Source organism: Cherax quadricarinatus, chromosome 36 (genome assembly GCF_038502225.1).
Source record: "Cherax quadricarinatus isolate ZL_2023a chromosome 36, ASM3850222v1, whole genome shotgun sequence".
Taxonomy (NCBI): domain Eukaryota; kingdom Metazoa; phylum Arthropoda; class Malacostraca; order Decapoda; family Parastacidae; genus Cherax; species Cherax quadricarinatus.
Window position 1 is genome coordinate 10,541,289 of NC_091327.1, and position 18,387 is coordinate 10,559,675.

Consider the following 18,387-nt stretch of genomic DNA (forward strand, 5'->3'; position numbering starts at 1 on the left):
ATCTTTGTGAATTATTTCTTTTCCTATTCATTAATTTTCCTGAGGAGGAGCCAGCCTTGGTAATACTGACTGAAGTTGTTACAGGGCTGAGTAAGCCTTCACAAGTGGTGACCTTGCCAGGATCAACACGACTGAATCAAGATTCAACTCCATCTCGAATCTACCATTGGAACTTCAACGCCGCATACCACAGACGGTTACCACCAACCATGAGTAATCATTCTCTATGGTAGGACTACGGTACAGGTATTTAAAAGATTTAGTGATTGTTATAGTCTCAATTTATTGTAAGTCAAGTCAGGCAGGATATAATAGTTAATTCTGCCACCTTTTTTCGAGCTTGAAACACTTTGGAGGATTAGACTCTAGGGACCCGAGATTTTCCAGTGACAACTTGTTTCATTGAGCTCTTTATTATATCAAGGGAACTGTCATAGGACACTCTTGATTTGTTGGTGAGAAGATTGGATGGTCAAGGGACCCCATTCTACTTACTGTTTGCTCGGAGCCGGCACCCCTCAAGGAAGGTTCCTTGATGTTGGTGAGGGGCTCTTGATTTAGGAAATTGGATCTGTGCTCCAGTTCCCCGAATTAAGCCTGAATGCCTTCCACATCCCCTCCCCCAGGCGCTGTATAATCCTCCGGGTTTAGCGCTTCCCCTTGATTATAATAATAATAATCGGAGCCGGCATAGAACCCTTCGTTTTCATTAATACATATTGTTTAATTGAAGCAGGGATCGAGCCCTCTGGTTTATTTACAGTTTGAGCGGAGCAGGAATTGAGCCCTCTGTTTTCTTTGAGACCCGTTTCATTTTCCCCTAATAGTTTAAGTTATTCTTGCAAGTATAGAGGAATACCAGTTTTGGATGAATGATGTAAGTTAGGAATAACAGGGAAAAATTTAGGATCTTTCATCAGTGCTAAGATCCAGGAAAGACTTGAAAGAGAGAGAATTGAGAGATAAGAGAGACAGACAGGGAAAGACAGGAGGAAAAGGAGAGAGAGAAAATCGAAAGAGAAGAATTAAAGGAGAGAGAGAGAATCGAAAGAGAAGAGAAAAAGGAGAGAGAGAGAATTGAAAGAGAAGAGAAAAAGGAGAGAGAGAGAATTGAAAGAGAAAACCAAAATAGACAGAAAGAGAGAGAAAAGACAAAAAGGAGTGTGATTGACTTGATCGTGAGGAGAGAGCTAGAGAACGTGAGGAAAGAGCTAGAGAATGTGAGGAAAAAGCTAGAGAACGTGAGGAAAAAGCTAGAGAACATCAATTAAGAGAGAGAGAAAAAGATCGCGAGCTCGAAAAAGCTTGCCTTGAATTAGAGAATAAAAAGTTAACTATTACACAACAACAATTAGAGGAAGCAGTAATTGAACATCATACAGCCAGGGCACATATTCCAACACCTAATTTACCTCCCTTCACAAAGGGAGAAGACATTACTTCATAGATTATCAGGTTTGAAAATACCGCTACCCTCTGTGAATGGCCTGCTGACACCTGGGCTACCAGGTTAGGAATGTTATTTTCTGGTGCAGCTTTGAATATCTATGCAACTTTGTCGCAGGATATCATATGTAATTATAACCTACTGAAGAAGGCAATCCTTAAAGCATATCAAAAAACCACAAATTCTTACAGGAAAAATTTCAGGTATGCCACCTTTCAGCCTGGCCAGAATTTTCAGCAGTTACAGGTAACACTCTTTCGTTTGTTCGACTTTTGGATAGAGAGTTCGTGAATTGATCACAGTTATGAATCTCTTAGAGACTTCATGGTTGCTGACCAGTTCCTGACAGCTCTTCCCCACCAGATACGAACATTCATTAGAGAACATAACCTGATTAAAGCTGATGAAGTTGCTGAGGCCGCTGACTTGAATGCTGAGGCTCACAATTCCTATAAAGACCTAAAGGGATCGAACCTTAAGAGCAATGGTTCACCTGAACCAAAGATTAAGAAGCCTACAGTAGAAAAAAAGTCACCAGCTATTATACCAACATGTCATCGGTGTGGTGGTATCGGACATAAACGTCCAGATTGTCCTTCCAAGAAAATAGAGAAAGTTGGTAGATGTTTTGTTGACAGTAATGACCAAGCACCCTTCTGTTCAAGAGCAGTTAATGGTATAAAAATCTCAGACATATTACGTGACACTGGATGTACGTGCATCGTAATTTCGGACAAACTGTTCCCTTACTTTAAAATCTCTCGTGTGTCCTCTATTCTTTCAGATTACTTGGGTCGTGAAAATACTTTCCCTACAATACGTTGTTACTTGAAAACTAAATGGTTCACCGGTTGGACTAATGCAGTACAAGCCCCAATTACTTGTTCTATAATAGTGGGTAACATTAAAGGTGCTGTTCTTCCTTCAGAGGCGGATCTTTCGTCACCACCCGTGGATCTAAGTTTTCCAGCTCTTCTTCCTTGCAAGTTAAATAATCCCCTTAACAATTCCGCACCAGAAGTTGCATTGTCTCGTACTGTTCATTTGGGGGTGGAAACAGATGATACTGCTCTCGATAGTGAGGTAGCAGGATCACCTGTCCACTCGTCAGGTGAAAGTAAGGGTATTGCCTCCAGCACTCTCAATGTCTTGACTAGGGCTCAGACCATAACCCCGGCTTCTCCTACCTCCTCTTCTCCCACTGTAAGTCCTTTTATTTTCCCAGATTTTATGTCCAAGGATGACTGTGTCAATATACAGCGCAATTGCCCTTCACTTGGGATTGTCATAATCAAGCTTTTAACAACAAAGTTATCCATGGGAGATATGTATCACATAAATTTGAATATATTAATGGTATCTTATATGAATCTGTATTTAAATCTCATTCTTCAGTGATAGATTATTCCCTACTTGTTGTTCCTAAACCATGTCGAGAGACTGTTCTTCAAATGGCTCATGATTTGCCAGTGACCAAACACTTGGCTCATCGTAAGATGTGGCATAAACTCAAGCACGCTTATTTTTGGCCAAGCATGTACTCTCAGGTTACAAAGAAGTATAGTTCTTGCAATAGGTGTCAGGTGCTTGCTGCACAAAATACACACACTCCTAGTTCCTGTATATTTATTAAATCTAAAACTTCTCTCCTGCAGAAACGAGATACTCCACCATAGAAAAGAAATGTTTGGCCCTTGTGTGGGGTATCTCCAAGCTTAAATTTTATTTACTGGTAAAAGAATTCATTTTAGAAACGGTTCATCTAATTATTTCTGACTGGTTAAGTCGTGACAGTCAGTAGAAGATTTGTTGCCTTACGCGACTTCCACTTTCTCCTCGCCTATTCTTCTTATACTCCTTGACTATAAGTCTTGGTATGGGGGAGTGTGAGAGAAAAGTTCAACAGATAGGAGTATCGAGCAAGTACATGGTAACAATAGTTTGATTGCCGGCTACTTGTTAAGGTAGGGGAAGTCTAGCTCCCGCTATCCCCCCCCTTTCTCCCCCCACCCCGAAAGTGATAGTTTGATTGCCGGCTGCTTGTTAAGGAAGGGTAAGTCTAGCTCCCGCTATCCCCCCTCCTTCTCCCCCCCCAAAGGTGACGTGTGGGGCTCCGGTCAAACAGTAATCACTCGACTCACAACTCCCACCACCACTGTAAGTACACACCTGCTCATATTCTAGTGGACTTATTGGTTGAAAGCTTCACTTTTGACCAATAATAAACTTAGTCCTTTCAGTCTTGCTTTATGTTAAATGTCTTAATAATCACCACGTCTTTTAGGTATTTTACTTATCATGGAGAGGGATTTCTTAAGCAGTGGGTAACCTGTCTCTCTTTACAGCTTGGAATGACAGATTGGGTCACCTGCCAACCAACGAGAAGAATTGATGGAGACGGACTAAAGTCCTTAGACGTCCCATGTTGGATCTATCTACCTGTTATGTATAGACGCAGTACATAACCCCTCATCAAAGCAGTGGTAACGAACCTGCTTTCCTGTCATCTGGACTAATTATTCACGGCTATAAACTGTGAAGAACGAGCCGGTGGGTTGTCACCAACACCTGCGACCACCCTCCCTACATCAGCAACGGCTACGATCTCAACAAGCCGCAGTGTCACCAACACCAGACACCCCAGTATCACTATATATATTAGCGTTGAGTTCAAATGTTATTTTTTTTCATTTCATTTTTCATTTTTCTTTCAAATAGGCTATACCTTTCATGTTTCACTGATTTATGTTTGCTTTAATAAATAATAAAGTGTTTATCTTTGTGAATTATTTCTTTTTCTATTCATTAATTTTCCTGAGGAGGAGCCAGCCTTGGTAATACTGACTGAAGTTGTTACAGGGCTGAGTAAGCCTTCACACAGAGAGTGTTGGTAGGTACTATAGTGCCAGAGAGTGCCGGTAGGTACCCTATTGCCAGAGAGCGCTGGTAGGTACTATGGTGCCAGAGAGTGCTCGTAGGTACTAGGGTGCAGAGAGTGCTAGTAGGTACTAGGGTGCCAGAGAGTGCTGTAGGTACTATGGTGCCAGAGAGTGTTGGTAGGTAACATGGTGCCAGAGAGTGTTAGTAGGTACCCTGGTGCCAGATACAGCTGGTTGGTACTAAGGTACCAGAGAGTCCTCGTAGGTACTATGGCGCAAGAGAATGCTGGTAGGTAATACGGCGGCAGAGAGTGATGGTAGGTAATATGGTGCTAGAGAGTGCTCGTAGGTACTAGGGTGCCAGAGAGTGCTCGTAGGTACTAGGGTGCAGAGAGTGCTGGTAGGCACTATGGTGCCAGAGAGTGCTGGTAGGTACTAAGGTGCCAGAAAGAGCTGGTAGGTACTAGGGTGCCAGAGAGTGCTTGTAGGTACTAGGGTGGCAGAGAGTGCTGTTAAGAACTAGGGTGCCAGACAGTGCTTGTAGCTACTTGGGAATTCTTCGCTTGCCTAAGTCTTGGGCACGACCTACTTCCACATTGGACAAATGTGACACCAGCTACGACTTCTGCACCTCTCCTGCCATACGGTTTATAAGCTGCTTCTCCGCTCCTATGCCGTATTCTATTCAAGATTGATGGACTGACCACATCAACTCAAGGCTGAGGGACTGATTACCTCATTCTCCTCCTGTTCTTCAAGTTTATCCTTTGTATGGACTGATGAAGCCACTATGTGGCGAAACGTTTCCTCAATAAAGGTTCCAAAGAGCTGCACATGTGTCTAATTTAACAACATGTCGGTTCTTTGAACCATTCATCTACAATCCTGCCAGACACTGCAACTTCTTGGGATCTTAATACTTGGGAATTCTTCGCTTGCCTAACCCTTGGGCACGACCTACTTCCACATTGGACAAATGTGACACCACCTACGACTGCTGCACCTCTCCTGCCATACGATTTATAAGCTGCTTCTCCGCTCCTATGCCGTATTCTATTCAAGATTGATGGACTGACCACATCGACTCAAGGCTGAAGGACTGATTACCTCATTCTCCTCCTGTTCTTCAAGTTTATCCTTTGTATGGACTGATGAAGCCACTGTGTGGCGAAACGTTTCCTCAATAAAGGTTCCCAAGAGTTGCACATGTGTCTAATTTAACAACACTCTCTGGCACCATAGTACCTACCAGCACTCTACGACACCCAATACCTACCAGCACTCTCTGGCACCCTAGTACCTACCAGCACTCTCTGGGACCCTGGTATCTACCAGCACTCTCTGGCACCCTAGTGCCTACCTGCACTCAATGGAACCCTAGTACCTACCAGCACTCTCTGCACCCTTGTACCTACCAGCACTTTCTGGCACCCTAGTACGTACCAGCACTCTCTGGCACCCTAGTAACTACAAGTACTCTCTGGCAACCTAGTACCTATCAGCACTCTCTGGCACCATAGTAACTTCCATCACTCTCTGGCACCCTAGTACCTGCAAGCACTCTGTGGCACCATAGTACCTACCAGCAGCACCTATCAGCACTCTGGCACCTAGTACCTAATGGCACCCCTACCAGCACTCTCTGGCACCCTAGTACCTAGTACCTATCAGCACTCTCTCTAGGCACTCTCTGGCACCTAGTATCTACTCTCTACTAGTGCCTAACACTCTCTGGCACCCTAGTACCTAGTATCTACCAGCACTCTCTACCAGGCACCCTAGTACCTAGTAGTACCTACCAGCACTCTCTGGCACCCTAGTACCTACCAGCACTCTCTGCCTACCAGAACCCTAGTACCTACCAGCACTCTCTGGAACCCTAGTACCTACCAGCAGCACTCTCTACCAGCACTCTCTGCACCCTAGTATCTACCAGCCTACCACACTCTGGCACCCTAGTACCTAATACCTACCAGCACTCTCTGGCACCTTAGTACCTATCAGCACTCTGGCAACCTAGTACCTACAAACACTCTCTGGCACCCTAGTATCTACCAGCACTCTCTGGCACCCTAGTACCTACCAGCACTCTCTGGCACCCTAGTATCTACCAGCACTCTCTGGCACCCTAGTGCCTACCAGCACTCTCTGGCACCCTAGTACCTACCAGCACTCTCTGGAACCCTAGTACCTACCAGCACTCTCTGGCACCCTAGTACCTACCAGCACTCTCTGGAACCCTAGTACCTACCAGCACTCTCTGGCACCCTAGTACCTACCAGCACTCTCTGGCACCCTAGTACCTACCAGCACTCTCTGGCACTCTAGTACCTACCAGCACTCTCTGGCACCCTAGTACCTACCAGCACTCTCTGGCACTCTAGTACCTACCAGCACTCTACCACCTGGCATGAGTGAATGCTATTACTCCTCGAGTCGTTCTTCTTCAACAAGGAAACTAATTTTCGCTCAAAAGCTAAGTGGTGTTTTACATTAACCATGTTAGTGGTGCGTTACATTAACCATGTTAGTGGTGTTTTACATTAACCATGTTAGTGGTGCGTTACATTAACCATGTTAGTGGTGTTTTACATTAACCATGTTAGTGGTGTTTTACATTAACCATGTTAGTGGTGTTTTACATTAACCATGTTAGTGGTGCGTTACATTAACCATGTTAGTGGTGTTTTACATTAACCATGTTAGTGGTGCGTTACATTAACCATGTTAGTGGTGTTTTACATTAACCATGTTAGTGGTGTTTTACATTAACCATGTTAGTGGTGTTTTACATTAACCATGTTAGTGGTGCGTTACATTAACCATGTTAGTGGTGCGTTACATTAACCATGTTAGTGGTGTTTTACATTAACCATGTTAGTGGTGCGTTACATTAACCATGTTAGTGGTGCGTTACATTAACCATGTTAGTGGTGTTTTACATTCACCATGTTAGTGGTGCGTTACATTAACCATGTTAGTGGTGTTTTACATTCACCATGTTAGTGGTGCGTTACATTAACCATGTTAGTGGTGTTTTACATTAATCATGTTAGTGGTGCGTTACATTAACCATGTTAGTGGTGTTTTACATTCACCATGTTAGTGGTGTTTTACATTCACCATGTTAGTGGTGTTTTACATTCACCATGTTAGTGGTGTTTTACATTCACCATGTTAGTGGTGTTTTACATTCACCATGTTAGTGGTGTTTTACATTCACCATGTTAGTGGTGTTTTACATTCACCATGTTAGTGGTGTTTTACATTCACCATGTTAGTGGTGTTTTACATTAACCATGTTAGTGGTGTTTTACATTAACCATGTTAGTGGTGTTTTACATTAACCATGTTAGTGGTGTTTTGCATTCACCATGTTAGTGGTGTTTTACATTCACCATGTTAGTGGTGTTTTACATTCACCATGTTAGTGGTGTTTTACATTCACCATGTTAGTGGTGTTTTACATTCACCATGTTAGTGGTGTTTTACATTCACCATGTTAGTGGTGTTTTACATTCACCATGTTAGTGGTGTTTTACATTCACCATGTTAGTGGTGTTTTACATTCACCATGTTAGTGGTGCGTTACATTCACCATGTTAGTGGTGCGTTACATTCACCATGTTATTGGTGTTTTACATTCACCATGTTAGTGGTGCGTTACATTCACCATGTTAGTGGTGTTTTACATTCACCATGTTAGTGGTGCGTTACATTCACCATGTTAGTGGTGTTTTACATTCACCATGTTAGTGGTGCGTTACATTCACCATGTTAGTGGTGCGTTACATTCACCATGTTAGTGGTGCGTTACATTCACCATGTTAGTGGTGCGTTACATTCACCATGTTAGTGGTGCGTTACATTCACCATGTTAGTGGTGCGTTACATTCACCATGTTAGTGGTGCGTTACATTCACCATGTTAGTGGTGCGTTACATTCACCATGTTAGTGGTGTTTTACATTCACCATGTTAGTGGTGCGTTACATTCACCATGTTAGTGGTGCGTTACATTCACCATGTTAGTGGTGCGTTACATTCACCATGTTAGTGGTGCGTTACATTCACCATGTTAGTGGTGCGTTACATTCACCATGTTAGTGGTGCGTTACATTCACCATGTTAGTGGTGCGTTACATTCACCATGTTAGTGGTGAATCATGTAAGCCGTGGTCATTCATAAGATTACGATATTGTTTATATTGATGCTGCCATAATGGCAGTTACATCAAGAGGTTGTTTTTTATATATCTCTTTGTTGTTAACCTTAATGTCAGTATTTTTCCATAGAGTAACTATTATCATAAATAGTTACGATGCACACGAAATGTATCCAAAGGGTGTCCTGCAATATTGTATAACTATATAAACTTCGGAGAGGATTTTGATAGCATAGGTGCGAATGGAATTGAGGAAGAATGATGGGAAGAAATCAGGAAGGTTACTCTTTACAAGTTCCACTGAGGCTGCTACTAAAATCTGTGTTGGTCACATAGATGTAAGTATATCCGTAAGTATATCCGTAGATGTAAGTATATCCGTATGAGAAAATAAGTTACAATACATAAAATATAAATGATAGAGAACTAAATTAAATCAAGTGATTGGAAAGAATCTAAAGCCAAGGCAACAAATATAAAAGCTTGCAACACAGCTGTTGCAAACTCTTATGCTGAGGCACTTAATTAAACTTCCAAAGATTACAACCTAAGTAAAAAAAAAAGAAAAAAAAAGCGCAATTGCAAATTGTATACTCATTACCAACTTAGAGTCATGCACCTATATATTTGTTATATCTGTGTGAATCTGATGGGTAAGTGTTATACCACTTTCAGTAAGTTTCTGAATGATATTACACACACACACATTAAACATTGCACCAAAGTGGTTGGGTCATTTGCCTTTAATATCCTACCTCTCTTACCCCTCCCATCCTTTTCCTATATTTCTATCCTTACCTATCCTTCTACCTTTCCCTTCTTACCAGAGCTATGGTCATAAGTTCAAGTTCAAGCTCAAGGCTAAGTCATTGGTCCCTTTAGGATGAACATATATGCGCTGGAGAACATACAGAGAAGAATGATAAAATTCATTCCCCTGACAAATTAGCCGCCAACAACAGAAGCAGGTCACTTTTGTGTGAGCGTCAGGTGAGCACCTGCTTCCCACCTCAGGTATCTCAAAAGGGTCGTCAGCGTCTCAGGGATTATGACCTATTGTGATCTTTGGTACATACTTGTGGCTGTTTTGGTGGACATTCTCTCTTTTGGCAGCCCCAGAGAATATTTTAGTAGGTATTGTGTTGACTTATCACTTCGGAAAATTTTACGGGGTTATGGTACTGAGCTGTAGCCCAAGAATGTCTCTGTGGATATTGTGCTAATTTGTATCTCCAGAATGTTTTCCAGGGGTTATGATACTGACTTGTGGCCTCGAAATTTATTAGTGGGTATTGTGTTGTCTCCGGAATGTCTTAGTTGTTATTGTGTTGGTTAGTGAATTTACTGTTACTTTAGTTGTTCTTGCCGTTGTTGAGTCGTCATTGTTGTCGTGTCATCGTTGTTATCCTTGTTATTGTTATTGTTGCTGTAACTGTTGTTGTTGAAATTGCTGATGAAACTGTTTTCTAAGTTGTTGTTGTGGTGGTCGTGGTGGTGGTTTTGATCGAGATCTTGGTCGTGGTAGTTAAGAGCTATTACAGCTTGTACCACGATCCCTGCAAAAACATATCTAGTCTCTAAAAAGTAACTTACAATCCAGATGCCGTCAAGATGCCCATGACGCAGAGAAATTAGGGCTCATAATGTGGACGTGAACTTCTGAGGCAAAGCGGAGACGTTAAGGAGGACTGCAACAATAAAATGCCGGACCACTCTCTGAGCTAGATTATCACGGAGTATGGTACGAGGAAACAAAATTCTACGACACTTAAGTAGATAGTGCTCCACAATATGAGCCTTTATAGAGGGTTCAAATCATCCCAAGATCTCAGGGACGGCTTCTCCAGCAAATGGTTATCCCCTGGTAAATCACCCAGGGGGGAGGGGTGATCCACGATGGACCATTAGAGTTGTCGTTAAGGCGCGGTCTGGAAGGTTTCTTAGAGGTCGGAAAGTTATAGATACCTTTAACCCTTTTCCCAAGCCCCGTTCTTCGGTCATCTAACTGCTGGCCATCACCAACATTTTCATCAATGTAGCCCTTCGTCACTTCCGGCCTGATCTCTCGAGCAGTGAGGAAAGGGGCAAAGAACGTATAATGGGAGGGGCGCAGAACTCCTGACTGAGGCTGATGTGTGGTAGAGCGAAGAAATCTGGTAGAGGATGAGGAAGAGCTGGAGTGCAGTAGATAGAGAGCTGCCAAATACTCATTATGTAATACAAGTTATTTTAATAATAGCACTAACAGTTTTAAGTAATATAGAGCAAATATTTAATTAAAGAATAGTGTGGTTGAAAACGAGCTCTAGCTCCTGAGATATCTATTCCATGGCCATCGTGTGGGAGTTTCCCCCTGATTGGTTAGTTTAGGTTAGGTTATCCCTCTTTATATAGTAAAATTTCATAGATATTTCTCACATACATTAATCAATACATAAGAAGCATCTTATAGGTATTTCTTTATAAGAATGGCGGAGAAGGAAGAGAGAAGCACTGTAAGAACAACTGTTATTCTAAGAAAAGATTCATACCCAATAGTTGTAACATAATATATATGTATATTGAGGAAAGGTGGTTAATAACTCTTATACAGCTTTATAATAATCATTTCACTTAGTAGTTCATAAAAATAGATAAATTATAATATTTTATTAAACACTTACAAAATAATACACAAAATAATATATGCGCCATTTTTTCATTGTATTACAAATCATAAGACATAATTTCCATAACAATGAACACATTTAACAAAAATATTTCGTAATCACATAACGTTATATCTCTAATCATTTCACAGTTGGTCCCAAAGATGAGAGGGTGCTTGTACCTCCTCCCATGGGAGACTTACGTCTCGAGACACTCCCCAGATAGGGAGCCAAGGCCGGGTCACCACTACTTGGAAAAGACCCGGGCTGGGAGAATACCGGCGAATAAAAAAAAAATCACAGTTAATTAAGAGACCAAATCCTCAATACGCATATTTCATATATATATATTTTTATTATATTTCACCAGTCGAGAGTACTCTTCAAAGCCTCACATTTGCTAGAATTTCCAACATTATTCATCTCGGATATTGGGAACACCGTATGTTCAGTCATCAACACCAGAAAAACTTATGGTTTTACTATTGACTTCACATTCCACCTTTTGCATGCTTTACATATTTACAGTCTTATCTGTATCAGGTACTGTTTTAAATTTCCCCTATGAGAGAAAAGATGTATAATGAGAAGGAATTCCTTTCACCTTACATGAGTTGTGAGTTTGTAATGCCCTCATAGCTGAATATAGTTCAACTTTCATTGCAATAACCTCGACAATATTCCTAATTCTAATCTCTGGTTTATGCAAGCTTAGTTAACTATATATAGCATTATCATAAACAGAATGATCCTTAGAGAAACTGGAGAAATCCAAATAAGACACAAGCAGTTCCTTATTCATCTTAGGATACACAGGCATATATACAAGAAAAATGTATATAAGAGTCAGCATCTGAGTAAACTGACAAGACATCATCCCCATATACCAGTCAAAATAAATTTTCTTGTTTACTATTTCTAGAAAATATTTAAAATAGAGAGGTTAGTTTACTAGAAGTTTCTTCCTGTTAAGCGTGAGAATCAGTTTATCTGAAATCAAAATAATTACTGTTTTAAAAAAAAAACTTTAGTAATAATAAATAATGATTTGCACATATATAGCAGAAACAGTAAGTTATAAGACCATAGATTTAAAATATTCCTTCTTGGTTCAATATATATAATAATAAACCCTCTTATTAGGTTTCTCTGTATAATATCGTACATATTATGATCTTTAACTGTTTCCGGTCCTTGTTCCATTAACAATTGCAATATCTCCTTCCTTGGTACGTCTCTTAATGGTACCCGCATCCTCCTTTATGCGGTCACTGTTGGTACCAGTACGACTTCATTTATATCTGGTACGCTTGATGACTGGCACCTGTATCTTCCTTGGAACGTCTGGCTACTGGTACCTGTACCTTCCCTGGTACGTCTAACTACTGGTACCTGTATCTTCCTGGGTAGGTCTGACTACTGACACCTGTAGCTTCCTTGGTAAGTGTGACTACTGGTACCTGTACCTTCTTTGGATACGTCTGACTACTGGTACTTGTACCTTCCTGGGTAGGTCTGACTACTGACACCTGTACCTTCCTTGGTAAGTATGACTACTGACACCTGTACCTCCCTTGGTACGCCTGACTACTGGTACCTGTACCTTACTTGGTACATCTGACTACTGGTACCTGTACCTCACTTGGTACGTCTGACTACTGGTACATGTATCTACTTCAAGCTTACTGATTGGTCTTTGTATCTTCCATTGTGCTTATAACGGTAGTACAGTACCATAATTAGTATGCCTGAAATAGTATATGCACTTCTTATGTATGCCAATTGGTGATACCTGAAGCATCTATGGTGAGTCAGTTGTTAATGTTTAATAACTATGATCGTATCTTATAACATTATAAACCACCATCGTTGCTTATAACATTATAACCCACCATCGTTGCATAAAGCATTATAAATCACCATCGTTGCATATAGCATTATAAATCACCATCGTAGCATATAGCATTATAAATCACCATCGTGGCATTATAAATCGACATTGTTGCATATAGCATTATAAATCACCATCGTTGCATATAGCATATAGGTATATTTCTACACCATAGGAAGGTTAGCACAGGCACCACTGTGACCACAAATGATGTAGAAATATACCTAGTTGGATGAATCTTATTGTGGCTAGCTGGTTTAGTGGCTAACGCGACGGGCTGGAGTTTTGAGACTCTATGACCGCGGGTTCAATCCCGGTCGGGGGTATGGTTTGTTTGCAATCGTGTCATTACGATTTCTTGAGTCATGTTGACGGCAGTGAAGGGACTTGAGCTAGAGTTCGTCACGGCCACGCTAGCTGGAGATTCGTCTGTAAAAACTTGCATTTGTGGTCACAGAGGTGCCTGTGCTAACCTTCCTATGGTATAGAAATATACCTAGTTGGATGAATCTTATTGTGGCTAGCTGGTCTAGTGGCTAACGCGACGGGCTGGAGTTTTGAGTCTCTATGACCGCGGGTTCAATCCCGGCCGGGGGTATGGTTTGTTTGCAATCGTGTCATTACGATTTCTTGAGTCATGTAAACTACCATTGTGGTTTATAACATTATAAGCTACCATCGTGGCTTGTAGCATTATAAACCACCATCTTGGCTTTGTTTATTTTTTTATTAACACATCGGTCGTTTCCCACCAAGGCAGGGTGACCAGAAAAAGAAGAAACACTTTCATAATCATTCACTCCATCACTGTCTTGCCAAGAGGCGCGCGTACACTACAGTTAAAAAACTGCAACTTATGAACACCTCTCCTTCAGAGTGCAGGCACTGTACCTTTCACTTCCAGGACTCAAGTCCGGCTAACCGGTTTTCCTGAGTCCCATCATAAGTGTTACTTTTATGGCGTCAAGTCATAAAATCCATTCGTCTCCACTCATATTTAATATGCTCACGGACGCTTGCTAAAAGTCCAAGCCCCTCGCACACAAAGCCTCCTTTACTCCCCTTCCACTATAAATTTATATGCCTTCCAAGTTATTCTGCTTTGTTCCAGCCTCTCTAAATGTTCAAACCACCTCAACAACCCTTCATCTGCCCTCTCGATAATATTTTTGGAAAACCCGCACCTCCTTTTAATCTTCAAGCAACAGATTCTCTGCATTATATTCACATCGCACATTGCCCTCAGACACGACATTTCCACTGCCTCCAGCCTTCTATTTCTTGCAACATTCATCACCAATGCTTCACACCCATATAAAAGCATTTGCATAACTATGCTCTCATACAATCCCCCCTTTGCTTCTATGGCTAACGTTCTTTGTTTCCACAGACTCTTCAGTGCTCCAATCACCTTTTTTCCCCTCTTCAATTCTTTGATTCGCCTAGACTTTCATAGACCCATTTGCTGACACGTGCACTCACAAATATCTGAATACATTAATTTTCTCCATACTCCCTCCCCTCATAATCTGATATTCAGTCTTTCATTACCTGAATTTTTTTTATCCTCATCACCTTGCTCTATACTACGTTCGCTTTCAATTTCCTTCTTCTACGTTCCCTTCCAAACTTGTTCACCAACCTCTGCAAATTCTCTTCAGAATCTCCCAAAAGCACAGTGTCATCAGCAAAAAGTAACTGTGACAATTTCCACTTTGTGTTAGATTCTTTATCTCTTAATCTTACACCTCTGGTGTGAGATTAAGAGATAAAGGTCTAAGGCCTAATTTTACTATGAAATAATCCCCTTCTCATCTACATACTCTAACTTCTTGCTTATAATTCTTCCACTAATAACTCTACCATACACTTTACCAGGTATATGCAACACGTTTATTCCCCAACAATTTTTACACTCTCTTTAGTCCCCTTTGCCTTTGTACAAAGGAACTATGCATGCTCTCTGCCAATCCCTAGGAACCTTACCCTCTTCCATACATTTGTTAAATACAAGAACTAGCCATTCCAAAACTGTATTCTTTCCCCCCTCCCCGTGCTTTTAACATTTCTGTCTTTATCCCATCAATCCCAGCTGCTTTACCCCATTTCATTTTACCCACTGCCTCACGCACCTTCCCCACACCCTCAACTGGCTCTTCCTCACTCCTAAAAGATGTACCTCCCTGACCAATGCACGAAATCACAGTTTCCCTATCTTCAACATTTAACAGTTCCTCGAAAATATTCTCCATCTGATAACCCTCCTTTTCTGTTTTTAGTTGTCAAATGCATTCGTTCCCTAGGCTTTCATAACTTAATAATCTCACCCCAAAACTTTTTCTTATTCTCAGCAAAATTTGTTAATAGCATTTCACCCACTCTCTCATCTGCTCTCCTTGTACATTCCGTCACCGTCACCAGTCTCTTAACCTTTTATTTCCTCTCCATATACTCCTTTCTCCTTTCTATTCTACTCTGTTAAAACCTCTCATATGCTAGTTTTTTCCTCTCTTACCACTCTCTTTACCTTATCATTCCACCAATTGCTCTTCTTCCCTCCCGCACCCAGTTTCCTTTAACCATACACTTCTGCCGAACACTCTGACACTATATTCTTAAATCTGTCACATACCTCTTCAACCTCATTGCCAATACTCTCACAAGCCCATCGTTCTTCCAATAGTTGTTTAAAACTTACCCTAAGTGCCTCCTCCTTTAGTTCATAAACCTTCACTTCTCTCTTACTGATACCATTCTCCTTGTTTTCCATCTACCTTTTACTTTCACTGTAGCTACAACTAAAGAATGATCTGATATATCTATGGTCCCTTTATAAACATGCACATCTTAAAGTCTACCCATCAGTCTTTTATCTACAAATACATAGTCTAACATACTTCTGTCGTTACGCCCTATATCATATCTTGTTTACTTATTTTTCATTTTTTCTTAAATTATGTATTTTCTATTAGCAAACCCTTTTCTATACAAAGTTCAATCAAGGTCTCCTTATTATCATTTACACCTGGCACCCCAAACTTGCCTATAGCACCCTCCATCACTGTTTCCTCCCTCCCCCCCCTAGTTTAGCATTCATGTCCCCCGCTACAAAGGCTCCCTCACTTGGCTCAAATCTTCCCAAACACTTGCTTAAGATCCAGAATCTCTCTCTCCTCTACACTCCTCTCTTCTCCATGTGCATACACACTTATTATAACCCTCTTTTGGAATCCGATCCTTATATTAAATCCACATTTATATTCCCTCTACTCTTTTCATAACTGATCCTTGAACGTTATTGCTACCCCTTCCTTAAATCTAACTCACTAAATACTCCTGACCTAATCCCATTTATTTCTTCCTACTGAAAGTTCCCTACCCCTTTCAGCTTCAAATAATTTTTTTTTTACGTTTGCACTACATTCACTCACATTCAGACATCCCAGCTTATACCATTATAAACTATAATCGTGGTTTGTAGAATTATAAGCTACCATCGTGTCTTGTAACATATAAATCACAATTGGTGTTTGTATCATTATAAAGTCATCATCCTGGCTTGTAACATTATAAACTATGATTATCGTTTATAACATTACAAACTATCATTGTGGCTCCTAATATAATCTGCAATCGTGGCTTTTAAACCTACGAACCACCATTGTGCACTATAACATTCTAAACCACAGTCGATGCTTGTATCATTATAAACCACCATCCTGGCATGTAACATTATGCACCACCATCGTAGCTTGTAACATTATACACCACCATCATAACTTGTAACATTATACACCACCATCATAACTTGTAACATTATACACCACCATCATAACTTGTAACATCATACACCACCATCATAACTTGTAACATTATACACCACCATCATAACTTGTAACATTATACACCACCATCATAACTTGCAACATTATACACCACCATCATAACTTGCAACGTTATACACCACCATCATAACTTGCAACATTATACACCACCATCATAACTTGCAACATTATACACCACCATCATAACTTGCAACATTATACACCACCATCATAACTTGCAACGTTATACACCACCATCTTAACTTGTAATATTGTACACCACCATCATAATGTGTAACATTATACACCGTTATAGCGGCCTGCATCATAACACGCTATAACGTGTCTGAGGTCTTCTCCTCCAGCACTGTTGATCAGCTGTGCTGCCGCCGCTCGTCAACTCAGAAATTAACCAGGTGTAATTTCTCTTATTGTCTTTTATTCCATCTTAGATAAATAGAATAACTAATGCTTGAATATTTAATGAAAATCATTTTTTTTTCTCTTGAATTTTGCCTGGTCTTCTAGGATTTAAATTGTTTTTCCATTATCTTAATTAATATTTTTGAATGAGCCATTTAGATTTTCCTGTTTGTTTGAGTTTTTCATTGTTTTCCGGCAACGTTGGTATTGAGTGACGTCACAAGAATGACGTCACGCCTGACGAACAACATTACAGGTGAAGTGTCGTTGACATCTGAGTGACGTACCAGCTGATGCGGGACGTCACAGTTGATTTATGTAACAGATGAGTGACGTTAGAGCTAATTTACGTTGCAGGTGAATGACGTCATGGTTGATAACTGACGTCATAGCTGATGAGTGATGTCACAGCTGATGATGGATATCACTGTAAGTCAGTGACATGGAAGCTAAAGAGAGATGTCACATAAATTAAAGTCACAGCTATTAAGCAGCGTCACAGCTGATAAGTCACTTTTGAAAAGTCAAGTCACAGCTAAGAAGTGATATTACAGCTTAGGAATGACGTCACAGGTAAAAGGGGGCGTCTCAAAGCTGAGGAGTTACGGCACAGCTAAGATGGGACATCACAATTGAGGAATAACGTCACAGGTGAGCGACGTGACAGCTGACATCACAGATTTGGAAGGATTTTCTTTTTTGCGGGAATTACGGAGGTTTGAAGCAGGTAACTCTGACACACACTAGTGATGACAGTAATTACTGACCCAGGGATCTCATCTGTACCTCACTCCTGTCACCGCTGGTTGCTGTATATGAATGTGTTATGGTTCCAATGTTCCAGTGAACAATTGCCTTCAACATTTACCAGTTGAATGGTTACAGAGTGCAGCTAGCTGGTGTGATATGCGATACATACTCTAGGTAACTCATTTAGGGATCTTATGAAAAGTATTAAATAACTCTACATGCTCTAAATAACGGTGGTTGCAACCTTCCTCCCCGGTGGGAACCAGGCTTTGAGTACACTAATTATACTTCTTACCTTCCGGTTGTACACCAATCGTGTACAACCGGAAAGTAAAATCAGGTTACCTGGTGTGTCGTCTT